Genomic DNA, 12,654 nt, shown 5'->3' with positions numbered 1-12,654 from the left:
CCAGGCTGGGGAGCGCTGGGAAGCCACCGGCCTGCTGGGGTGGGCCGGGGATGGACGCAGGGGTGGGTGCTTCATTCCCTTTGCTCGGCTTTTCACTGAAGTTTGCATGTTTTCACAAGAGGAGCCAGCTGTGTAACCAGCACCCAGAAGCGCCGTCAGATTCTTTCTAATCATCACCCCGCCAAGCGTCGCCCGCCTGGATTTCCATCACATGTGTTCATTTTGCCTGCTTTTATTCTTGCTGTAAATGGAATCCTACAGCATGCAGTATTTCGGGTCCGGCCGCTTCCCTCGGTCCTCCAGTCGGAGATGCCTCCGTGTTGTGTAACGAGGTTGATTCCGACGGCGTGTGGTCTTCGCCGTGTGAACACACCGTAGTTCATTAACCCGGTCTGTTGCAGACAGACTTGGGGACTTCCAGCGGGAACCATTACAAATCATGTCTCTTGACCGACACGTGCCAGTCTTACTGTTGGGAATAGAGCGAGAAGTTGAGGTCCTAGTGTATGGGAGGGGGGTGTGCTCATCTTCGGGAAATGCACTAAACGGGTTTCCAGAGCGGTCGGAAATAGGCTCCTTTGGTTTTGTGACAAGATCGCAAACCCCTGGTGATGGCAATGGCCATGGGGGCTGCCACTGCACAGTGGGCGCACGAGCTGGAAGTCGGGGATGCCGTCAGCCACCACGCGGTGGCCCAGGTGACCAGGGGGCTGGTTCTGGGCCACACGCATGGCTGTGCCAGGCTCAGGGTTTCCTTAATTGTCCCACAGTGGGTCCTTTCCAGTCCTGCTCCCCTCTGTGAGACTGGCGGCCTGGGTGGTCTCAGCTCTGTAGGGCCCACGCCCGCCTCGGTGCTTGAACTGAGCCGTGGAGGAAAATGCCTCTCTCAAGTGGCTGTTGGACGAAACGTCAGCGTGGAAATATCCTGGGAGCATCTGCCCTCATACCTGGGGACCGTGGCAGAATTAGTCATGCCTGAAACTGCAGTCACCCCAGACATAGTCATGATCCAAAACCCATCCACCTGGACTCAGACCCCACTCTATTTTCCTCCCTCGGGGACTTTGCTCTCTAATTAAGTTAGATTTCAGGATATATTAAAATAATTTGTCAGCTCTTGAGCACATATCTGCCCCTGGTGGGAGCCAGCAGGAGAGGCCATGCGGTTTTCCGCAGATCCCAGGCGGGGCGGGAAGTCTGTCTGGGTGTGAGGAGGCATCGGGCACGGAAGGAAGACGCTTTTCTAGCTGTTTTCCTCAGGACTGGCGCGCAAGGACAGTGGGCACTGAGTCCCTCCGTGCCTGGGTCCAGGAACTGCGCCCAGAAAGGCCCCCAGCACTGTAATCCTTAGGTGGCACCCACAGTGCCCCGGGGTGGGTGGGGGGCTGCCTGGGCCATTTTAGGAGCTGAGCTGAGTGTTCGTGGCACGTCCCTCCCTGAGCGTGTGTCCTGAGGGATGCCCCCCACTCCCCGCGGTGGATTGGATCACATCCTTGACTGCGGAGAGATCCCGTGCGCTTGTGGCTGTGGGCCCACCCCGGACATCTGGCACATACCTGAGTGTACCCCGCTGGCCGTGGGCCCCTCAGAAGTGGGGCCGTTGTCCCTGCACCTAGCACACATGTTGGGCACGCACGCAGCATGCGTGTGGAGTGAATACTGTGTCGGGGGGGGGGGGTCTCTGAGGCAGCTCTGTGGCTCAGCACGTTGCTAGGGGCCACGTGCCCAGATGAGGCCGCCAGGCTCTGGTGGGAAGCGAGGGTGCCGGGAACTCGAGCGCCAGCACTGGGAAGCCCTGAGTTTGCCTCCCTGCTCCTGTGAGCCTGCTCTTTGCCCTTCTGTCCAAAGACCTTGACTTAGAGCCCCCTTTTTTCTCAACAGCTTTGTTGAGACGTAACTCACATGCCATATAATTCACCCATTTAAAGTACGCAATGCACAGATAAATAAAATCTTTAAAATAAATAAGTGAAATAAAATAAAGTGCACAATGTAGCGGGTTTTAGTACATTTACACATACGTCACCCATCCCTACAGTCAATTTTAGGATATTTCCATCACCCTGGAAGGAAACCCCATACCCTTTAGCTGTCACCTTCTATCTCCCCATCCCCCAGCCCTAAAAAACCATGAATCTTCTTACTGTCTCTATAGCCTCCTTATTCTGTCATCCTTCTGTGTCTGGTTTCTTCACTCAGTGTAATGTTTTCAAGGTTCCTCTATGTTGTAATGTGTCAATACTTCATTTCTTTTTATGGCTGAATAATATTCCACCTTATGAATATACCACATTTTGTTCTCATTCATCTGTTGATGGACATTTGGTTTGTTTCCACCTTTTGGTGATTATGGACAATGCTGCTGTGAACATTGCGCATGAGTCTTTGTATGGCCGTGTGTTTTCATATCTCTGGATAAATACCCAGGAGCTGAGTTTCTGGGTTACATGGTAACTGTATGTTTAATCATTTGAGGAACTGCCAGACTGTTTTCCAAAGCAGCTACACCACTAAATTCCCAACAGCAATGTATGAGGGTTCTGATTTTTCCAAATCCTTGTCAACATGTATTGATCTGACTTTTTGATTCTAGAAATCTTAGTGGGTGTGAAGTGGTATCTCAATGTGCTTTTGATTTGTGTCTAATAACTAATGATGTTGAGCATCTTGCCTTGTGTTTTATTGGCCTTTGTATGTCTTCTTAGAGGAATGTCTGTTCACATCCTTTGCCCAGACTTTAGTTGGGTGATAAGTCTTTCTATTGAATTGTAAGAGTTCTTCACATATTCTAGATACAAGTCCTTTATCAGTTATGTGATTTGCAAATATTTTCATCCATTTTATGGGCTGTCTTTTCATTTTCTTGTCTGTGTCCTCTGAAGCACAAGTCTTACATTTTGATGAATTCTAATTTATTTATCTTATCTTATTACTTGGGCTTTTGGTGTCATATCTAAGAATCCTTTGCCAAATCCAAGATTACAAAGAGTTAGCCCTATGTTTTTTTCTAAGAGTTTTATAGTTTTAGCTCTTACATTTAGTTCTCTGATCCATTTGAGTTCATTTTTCTATATGATGCGAAGTGAGGGTCCAGTGTCATTCTTTTGCACGTGGCTATGCAGTCGTCCCAGCACCATTTGTCAAGAAGATATTCTTTCCCTATCAGCTAGTCTTGGCACACTTGTTCAAAATCAGTTGACCAAAGATATGTGGGTTTATTTATGGATTCTCGGTTCTGTTTCATTGATCTATATGTCTGTCCTTGGGCCAATACCATACTGTCTTGATTATTATTGCTTTGTATTAAGTTTTGAAATTGAGAGGTGTGAGTCCTGCGTTGTTCTCCCTCTTCAGGATTGTTCTGGCTATCCTGGGGCCTTTGCAATTCCATGTGAAATTTAGAATCAGCTTGTCAATTTCTGCAAAGAAGTAAGCTGAGATTCTGATAGGGGAATGTATTGAATCTAGATGAGTTTGGGGAGTTTTGCCATCTTAATAACGTTAAGTCTTCTGATTCCTGAACATAGGATATTTCCCCCAATTATTTGATCTTCTTTTTTTTCCCAATAATATTTTCTAGCTTTCAAAGTACAAGTTTTGCACTTCTTTTGTTAAATTCATTCCTTATTCTATTCTTTTTGATGCCATTGCTAATGGAATTGTTTTCTCGATTTCATTTTTGGATTTTTCATTGCAAATATATAGAAATACAATTGACCTTTGTATATTGATCTTATATCCAGCAACCTTGCTGAACTGTTAGGGTTTTGGGTTTTTTTTTAGTGGAATCTTTAGGATTTTATATATATAAGATAATGTCATCTGCAAATAGAGATCGTTTTACTTCTTTTCTAATTCTGTACTTCTTTTTCTTGCCTTATTGGCCTGGTTAGAACCTCTAGTATACTGTTGAATAGAAGTGTTGAGAGCAGGCATCCTTGTCTCATTCCTGATCTGGGGTAGAAAGTATCTAGTCTTTCACCATTAAGTATGATGTTAGCTGTGAGTTTTTGACAGATACTCTTTGTCAGGTCAAAGAAGTTCCCTTCCAGTCCTAGATTATTTAATGTTTTTGTTATGAAAGTGTTGGATTTTGTCAAGTACTTTTTCTGTATCAATTGAGATAAGCATGTGATTTTTGCTTTTTATTTTTATTGATATGGTGTACTACATGAATGGGTTTTCAGAAGGTAAACCAACCTTGCATTCCTGAGATAAATCCCACTTGGTCATGGTGTATAATTCTTTCTATTCTTTATGATGCTGGATTTGGTATGCTAATATTTTGTTGATTTTTTTGCTTGCTTGTTTTTGCATCCATGTCCATTAGGGACACTGGTCTATCTCTTGTGAAGCCTGTCTGGTTTTGATACCAGGGTAGTACTGGTCTTATAGGACAAGTTGGGAAGTGTTCCCTCCTCTATTATTTTTTTGGAAGAATTTGTGAAAATTGGTATTGATTCTTTAGATGTTTGTAGAATTTAGCAGTGAAGCCATCTGGGTCTGGGCTTTTTGTGCGTGTGAGTAATATTTTGCTTACTAATTCTATCTGTCGCCTTGTTATAGGCATTTCAGATTGTCTCCTTCTTTATTTCAGATTGTCTATTTTTCTTGAGTAAGGTTTGGTAGTTTGTGTCTTTCAAGTGACTTAGGTTCTTATAAGCATGTTCTTTCTGCTCTTTCAGTCGTTGTTGGCATTTATTGAGTTCTTCCTATGTGCCAAGCACCTTTTTGTGCATCAGCTCAGTTAGTTTTTACAGCAGTTTGATGAACTAGGTAGGGCGATTACCATCTCCATTTTACATACCTAGAAACTGAGGCAGAGACAAGTTAAACAATGGGTCAGGACCACGCAGCCAGGCAATAGTAGAGCTAGGACTTGAGCCCAGGCAGTCTGGCCACACGGCCGTCTCTGCTGTCCTTCTTCCTGCCCTTCTGAGGCCCCACTTTGTGCTAGGAGCTGGAAGTACAAGAAACAGGTCAGACCTGGTCATTGCCCAGAGACCCCAAACCTAAGAGAAGGAGGTATCTTATGTCTAACATGAGCAGGGGGCTGGGGAAGTTGGGGTGTCAGGAAGGGTCCCATGGAGCAACTGATGTGAAAAGCCAGCTTTGAAGGAGGGTCCAGGGCAGGGGTGCATGTGGCTGAGTTGTAAGTGAGCCCCCTCCAGGGCTTTTGTAATCCATGTCTCGTCTCTCCCGAGTGCTCAGCAGAAGAGCCTCACAGAGAGCCTTACCCTAGGGTGCTGATGCCCTCTCCCCGCCAGCAGGAGTTTGGAGCAGTGGGATTGCGCCCCTTATGTCTGTTTGAATCACCCAGGCCTCTGCAGTTAGCTCTTCTGGAGAAGAGGCAGACCATTTGCAAGACAACTGCTAGACAGAAATCAGGAGCCACCAGACATAACTCAACATAATTATTTCTGCATAATGACTTCTGCTACTTGATTCAGTCTTGAGCAATGACGGTAATCTTTATCTGTCACAGGAAAGCTGGTGGCCGGGGAGCCCCTGTGGCTCAGCGATAGAGCCAGAAGGAAATTTGCAGTTTGAGTTAATGGAGTGTTCCCAAGGAGCTGGGGAGCAGAGGCTTCAAGGCCTCTGGAATGATGGGCCCTCCTTCAGCTAGGAAGCCTGATGGCAGAGCCGAAACAGTCTTGGAGGGGATGCAGCCCACGGGCTTTGTCACAGATGGTGAAACAGAATGGCAGAGATGACAGGGCGTGCCCAAGTCACAGGGCCACTTGCAGCAGAGACACACCCGGAAACAGAGCTTCTCCTCCTCGCACTCCTGCCACCCAGTGCTTTCCCCGTAGGGCGGGTGTGTGTGTCCGTGAGACAGGAGGAGCTGTGGTAGGTGTCTGTGTGGACTAGAGATGCCCTCACCTGGCGCTCAGGGCCCTGAGCCGGGCACTGAGCGCGCTGATTGTTGAGGACCGCCCCCAGGAGGCTGGAAGTGGTAGGGCTTTTGTAGCGGACAGCCAGCTGACCTTGACCCAAGTGCGGTCCAGCGGCATGAGTCCTGCAGTGCGGCGGCGGACTGTGTCCCGCAGGAGGGTCTCGCTGAGAGGGCTGAGGGCTGGGGGAGCACCTGCTCTGGCTCCGGGCCCCCCTGACCCAAGGGGGCGCTTGCTCACCGCATTCCCACAGTCTCCTAGAAGCTCCTGTAATTAATGGCAGGAGCAGGCATAGGCTTAGGAATTTGCATTTTTGGCATCCCACTTGGCCACGTCTGACCATGGCAAGTGTCCCCAAGTATGTTGGCTCCTCTGTCAACTGGGGGTTAGAATGGGCTCTCCCTGCCAGGACCATTAAAAGGGTAGGATGATAAAATTATGACCAGACACAAGGCTTCTAGCACATTCTGCTGTTAGCTCTGTTATTGGGTTTTGCAAAGATGACCTTGAGGAGGGCCCCTGACCCTATCTGGGCCTGATTTCCCTGAGGGTCAAAGCAGGGCTTATGGAGCCACAAGATGGCTTAGCTAATAAGATCATGGACTTGAAAGTGCCTTTAAAAGATATGGGACAAGGAGAGCACAGAGGACTTTGAGGGCAGGAAAACTTCGCTGTATGATACTGTCATGGTGAATATACGTCATCACACAGTGGTCCAGACGCACGGAAGATACACCTCCAAGAGTGAACCTTAGTGCGAACGGTGGATTTGGGGTCGTCCTGTGTGTCCATGTTGGTTCATCAACTGTAATAAACATGCCACTGTCTGTAGTGGGCGTGTTGATCACGGGGAAGGCGGCTCAAGTTTGCTGTGAGCATTAAACTGCTCTAAAAATAAGGTCTGTTTAAGATATATATACATCATATAATGCAATAAAATATATACATAAAATATTTGAATATCCATATATGCGTGTGTCTATATATATGTGTGTGTGTATGTGTGGGTATGTGTGTGGGTATGTGTGTGTATATGTGTGTATGGTGCTGTCTAAAAGCTCAGTGACCTTCCAGTGGGAATTCCTGGTGGGAAGATGTATGGCTTTTTACTCGAGGTCTTAGATCCCAGCAGTGAGTTTAAATAACGTAATTGGCTTAATGTTCCATATTGGTGAAACAGGATAGAATTTTAACTCTGAGCCAAGTGCACTCTGCTTCCGGTAATGTCCCTGCGATGCCATTGGGGGCCTTCATTTGTCAAACGTGGATTACTTATCGAGTGCCAGTTGCGTACCAGCCGCGCAGAAGCAGAGACAGTGCCTCCCCGCCCTCCTGGAGCTCAGAGTCAATTGGAGGAGACGCAGCCCCTCCTTTTGTGGGAGCAAAGGCGCGAGGGGAGCCCTGCCGGCACCTGCACTGTCCAGGGGCTGTATTTTCTGGGGTGAATGAGCTCCTTGGCTCCCATCCTCAGGACCACTCCCGTGAGTGCGTATAAACCGTGATCGTTGCAGGAGATAACCACGTATTATGGGCAAATAGCTGGGACATGTGTTTTGATTAGGAAGAAAAATGGGGTCTCAGGTGAAGAGACGCGTGACAGGGGACTGGGGGTTGAGAAGGAGCCAGCCAGAGGGGAAGGCAGGTAATCCGAGCTGTGAGAACCCAGGACGGTCTGGCCTCCATTCTGGCTCTGCCACTTGGAAGACATGTGCCCTTGAGCGAGTTGTTAGTTTCTCTGAGCCTCAGTTTCCCCACCTGGAAACCGGGGTTAATCATGATGCCTACCTCACAGAGCTGTTGGGAGGATTGAACTGGGTAGTGCACAGAAACGCACAGCAAGCTCTCGGCGCGGCACCCGGCGGCGTAGGATGGTAACCACGAGAACGTTGTGATTACACGCCACGTACAGGGCGCAGCCCGTTCACAGAAAGGAGTGAAAGAGGAAGTCAGCCATCCGTTAGCTATGCAGGCAGGGTGTATGGAATGTGCCAGAAGCTGGTGGTGTGATGGTTGCAGGTGGGGTGGGAGAGTGGTTCGGGGCACCCAGGATGCCCATGGCATGTGGGCTTCTCATAGTGACCATGTGACTCTGTGAGCCATTGGCTTGAGGTCGGTGATGCCTTCTGACCGTTTCTGCATGCAGCGGTGGGAGCTGGGCAGGGGGCACCCCTGTGAGCCCGCCCTGTGCCAGGTCGTGGGCACATGATCCCGGGCCCTTACAGTGACCCTGTGGGTCAGAGCGTTAGGACAGGCCACGGTGACTCGGTGATGCTGCCAACACCCAAGCCCTGGGTGAGCGGACTGCAGGGGCCGTAGGCCACCGGCCAGGCCTGGCTTTTGCTCCAGCGTGTGACAGCTGGTGCCCTCACCACGGGGAGGCCAGGGTCCCCCGGGAGAACTCTCCCATCAGTACTGCGGCGGGCTTTCTTCCCTCCCAGGGCAGGACATACATAGGCTTGTGGCCCCTGCCCTCGATGGCTGGGCTGGGCCCAGGAGCCAGGGCGTTCCTGTACTCAGTGAGGGGCTCGCAAAAGCTGTAGTCCCCCTGAGAGGCACACAGAAGCAATCAGAAAGGCAGTGGGCTCTGGGCGGGGGGTGTATGCACTCTAAGTGACCTATTGTTCCTCTCTCCCAGGGCATGGTCTAGCAGCCCAGACAAGGACGTGGAACCTGCCCCCAGAGCTTCTGGTCCCAACTGTCTCCTTCTCCACTTGGCCTTGGGTAAGTCACTTTGGGAGGCCAGAAGGGTCCGGAAGCAGGGGAGGACCCATGGGTGGTGTGGGGTGGGGGTTCTGCCCCTCTGTGGGGTCTGCCTATGGCTGGTGTGTGAGGATTTCACCCAGCTCAGTGGGAGGAGACCGGGAGTCGGGGGACAGGCTGCCCAGCACACGCATGAGGTGGTCGGGAAACTGAGACTCTGGGATGCAAAGAACCCGCCCAGGTCCTGTGATCATCCCGGTTCTCTCCTGAAGCTGGCCAGGTCTTTCTGGTAGGTCATTTGACCTGGGGTGCTTTGATTTAGGGATTAGAGCATTCTTGAAAGCTTCTATCTCCCAGGCCCTGCCCACCTCCCACCCCCACAGAGGGGAAAGAGCTGCCTTTCCAGGGCCCCAGGGCTGAGCCTCCCCACCCCCACCTCCCTTCTACCCCAGGCCTTGCTGCGGCCTCTGAAAGTTTGGGTTCAAATATCCCCTTCTCTGGCCCCACCCCTGTCCTCCCAGAATTTTCTCTGGCCTCTCGGGACTTCTCCCAGCCTCTCCACTTTGCTGCCCTTCCTGCCTCCCCAAGAGACTGACCACCCTTTCTCACTCACACAACCCCATGCCCCTCCTGCCCTCCAGCATGGCAAGGCCTTAACCAGGTCTGGCCCCCAAACCTAGAGCCCAGCAGCTCTCCTCGCAGACAAGGGGTCAAGAAGAGTAATTAATATGACCTACAAGCCCTTGGTCTGTTGGAATCCACCATGCTCCTGGCCCTGTCTCAAACCACGGCCTACTTTCGGTTCGAGGGCAGCTCTAGTGACAGCAAAGGGCCTGTAATGTTTGAATGTGCCATCCAGCCCCCAGGCCTTTACTCACGGGTCCCTCTGCTTAGAGCACCGTCCCCTTTCCTAGTCTGGCCCACTCCTGTCCAGCCCATACAGCTGAGCTCAGGGACGTCATCCTCTCTCAAAGCCTTCCTGACCCCGGGGCTGAGCCCATTGCCTGTCCTCTGTCCTCTGTCCTCTAGACGCACTCTGTAGGGCTCCCTTGCCACCAGATGGCTCCCCTACCAGGAGGTGCTGGCTGTGCACTGAACAAGCCCCCCTGGGGGGCCTAGGACCCGCCGCCTCTGCTGTGCTGTCTGTCGCCCCTGCTGAGCTCAGGGTTCGGTTCTGTTCCCAAGTGAGGAAGCAGGTGGTGAGTGGGAGAAAGGCCTCTGCCCTTGGTTCGTGCACTCCGGGTCCCACTGGGCCCACTTCACAGCCTCCCCGCCTCATTGTAAGAAGGTCAGTCACACCTCCCTTTTGGGGTGGTTGCAAGAGTGGAGGTGTGGGGAAGCCTCAGCTGCCCTACAGCCCTTCTTCCCCTTCCTCCTCCTGCCCGGCTTCTGGTAATTATTGCAGTGACTGTCATTAGTCATCGGCCCTGCCCTGCTCTGTCCAGCCCACCCCAGTACTGTGAGCTCCAGTTGAGGCCAGGGGTGTGGGGGTCTGTGGCCAACCACCAACCGGCGGGACGAGGCTGCATCAGGGAGGGGCCGCTGGGGGCTCGGCCCTGCGGGGCCAGGCCCAGCCCAGGAGAACCCACCTCAGAGCCCTTGCAGAAAGTCTGGACTTTTCTAGGCCCTCCAAGCATGTAATTCTCACCTTCCCACCCAGAAGGAATCACCTTTAAGGCTCAGCTGTGAGGCTAAGATTTGCACCCAAAACCTAGTGAAGAGTTACCACCTCCATTTCCACCTTAATAAAGCACCTGAAGATTGCTGGGTGCCCAGCACCAGAGCCCTGAGGGGGTCTGAGGGGTCCGAGAGGCCTGAGGGGGCTGCAAGGCAGGGAGGGCAGAGGCCAAGCTGCTGCTTCCACATGAGTCCCCCCAGCAGGCGGGTCAGCAGGTGGGTTAAACCAACAGACTCCCAGCAGCCCCCAGATAACACGGCACGCCTCCCTGCTGCCTGTCCCCCCAAGGCAGCTTGCATCCCTCTGGTGGGGGGGACCCCCAGCTCTTGTTTGGATGTCCTTCCTTCTCTGATTTGTCCTCTTCACCTTTGCGAACGTGCTGCCGGGGTTGCCTGTGCCTCAGGGGATAGATGAGCATGGAAGGTGGGCTTTCACTTGTTCGAGCTCCTTCCGCCAGCCCTATGGGAGCTGGGAAACGGGAGGAAACGGGGCTCTGGGGCTCTGTGCTACCCGGACCTTGTCTGCGTACAGGCACGCCTCAGAGACACTGCGAGTTCCGTGCCAGACCACAGCCATATGGCGAATATCCCAGTAAAGTGAGTTTCCCAGTGTGTATAAAAGTCCGTTAAGTGGGAAATAGCATTATTGCTAAAAAAAAAATGTATGTACTTTTATTTAAAAACACGTCATTGCTAAGAAATGCTAATCGTCATCTGAGCTTTTAGCGAGCCATCATCACGGATCAGAGAATCACCGTAACAGATAAAATCATAATGAAGTCATTTGAAATAGTGCAAGAATTACCAAAACGTGACACGGAGACACGAAGTGAGCAAATGGTCTTGGGCAATGCCACCGATAGACTTACCTGACGCAGGGTTGCCACAAACCTTCAGTTTGTGAAACGTGCATTATCTGTGGGACGCCTGGGTGGCTCAGTCGGTTAAGCATCTGTCTTCGGCTCACGTCATAATCCCGGGGTCCTGGGATTGAGCCCCGTGTCGGGCTCCCTGCTCTGCAGGGGTCTGCTTCTCCCTCTCCCTCTGCCCCCCTGCTTGTGCCCTCTCTCTCTCTTTCTCTGACAAATAAATAAATAGAATCTTTAGGAAAAAATGCATTATCCACAAGGTGCAAGAAAGCAAAGCACAATAAAACCGAGGTTTACTGTACACGCATTCCATCTAGAGGCTCGGAGTTTGGCACAGGTGTGGGGGTTGGGGTTGGGGGAGGCTCCTGGCCAGGTCAGGTCGTGCTGAGGCTGGTAGCTGGATGTCAGGATGCTGGAGCAGGTGCAGGGGCCCAAAGGGGGTCGAGGAATGTCCCTTCGCAGCCCAGGGTTCCAGTGCCCATGGCAAATGCCTGCTCACCGCCCCCCCCACCACTACCACCAAGAGATGAGGAACTCTGGGAGTCAGCTGGTACTTCTGGCACATCACCATCCTTAGCTGTGGATGACATAGGTCAGGTGATGGCAAATGGGAGGCCCCCTTCTCTTTGCTCCCGGTGTGCTGAGGCCGTGGGCTCCAGCCCTCCCCCAGCAACCCTGTGCTCGTTTACTTAACGGATACTTATCGATCGCACACTCTGTGCCAGGAATCGTCTAGGCTCTGGCCTTCCAGTAGAGAACAAACCAGAATAAAGCCTGGCCCCGGGGACCTTGCATTCTGGTTGGGGGGAGAGAGACAATGAACTCAACAAAATAAAGAGAAGAAAGAGGTAGGACAGGAGGATGAAGAATGTGTGTTAGGGTTTCGGCTTGGATATCGTACTAGGGTCTGAGGAACGACCAGCGCACAGGGCTTGTGGCAGAAGTACGCCCGAGTCATTAAGGAGCAGCAGGAAGGCTGGGGTCCCTGTGTGGGGAGGCACAGGTACAGGAATAGATGGGCCAGGCAGGTGGGACGGGAGGGGCAGCAGGTCCTACTCGGGCAGGACACCTGCCACAATAACCCGACGAGGAACATGGGTGATACGCGGTATCTCAGCGCAGCCCAGATCACACCCTACAAGGCAGCCCCTCGGTCGTTTAAGTAGCGACCCCCTCCTCGAAAATGTCATAATTGTTGCTCACAGAGATTTGTGTAGCCGCAGTTCTGCTGGACGATGTTAGGTGAACAGGGGCGTGGAGATTTGGGGTTTTGCAGAAGTGGACAGGACAGCTTGACGCCGGGCCAACCTCTCCTCTCGGTGCTGGGCTTGCAGCCGCGGAAGGGCTGCTCGTCTGCAGGTCCCAGGCGGTCCCTCAGAGAGCCGTCCGCGGGCCGTTCTGAGGTGGCTGCAAGGTAGAGACGGCTCCGGGTTCGAGGCCGGGCGCTAGGAAAGGGGAAATCCTTCTGTGTTGTAAGTTGCGGGTTATTTTTATAGTGACTGGGGATGACTTGG

At 51.8% G+C, this 12,654-nt stretch overlaps 1 protein-coding gene across 2 annotated transcripts in view; it reads left to right on the top strand.

Annotated features, from left to right (window-relative positions):
• The window catches only part of HPCAL1 (hippocalcin like 1), a 114,035-nt gene that overhangs the window by 78,356 nt on the left and 23,025 nt on the right, over positions 1–12,654 (top strand). For both annotated transcript variants that reach the window (XM_026518802.4, XM_044390295.3), the window contains exon 2: positions 8,530–8,615. The gene's annotated coding sequence lies outside the window, so the exon portion shown is untranslated. The remainder of the gene's footprint in view (positions 1–8,529; positions 8,616–12,654) is intronic.

Source organism: Ursus arctos, unplaced genomic scaffold (genome assembly GCF_023065955.2).
Source record: "Ursus arctos isolate Adak ecotype North America unplaced genomic scaffold, UrsArc2.0 scaffold_8, whole genome shotgun sequence".
Classification (NCBI taxonomy): Eukaryota; Metazoa; Chordata; class Mammalia; order Carnivora; family Ursidae; genus Ursus; species Ursus arctos.
Note: the sequence above shows the minus strand (reverse complement) of the source record. Positions and strands in the feature narration are given on the sequence as shown.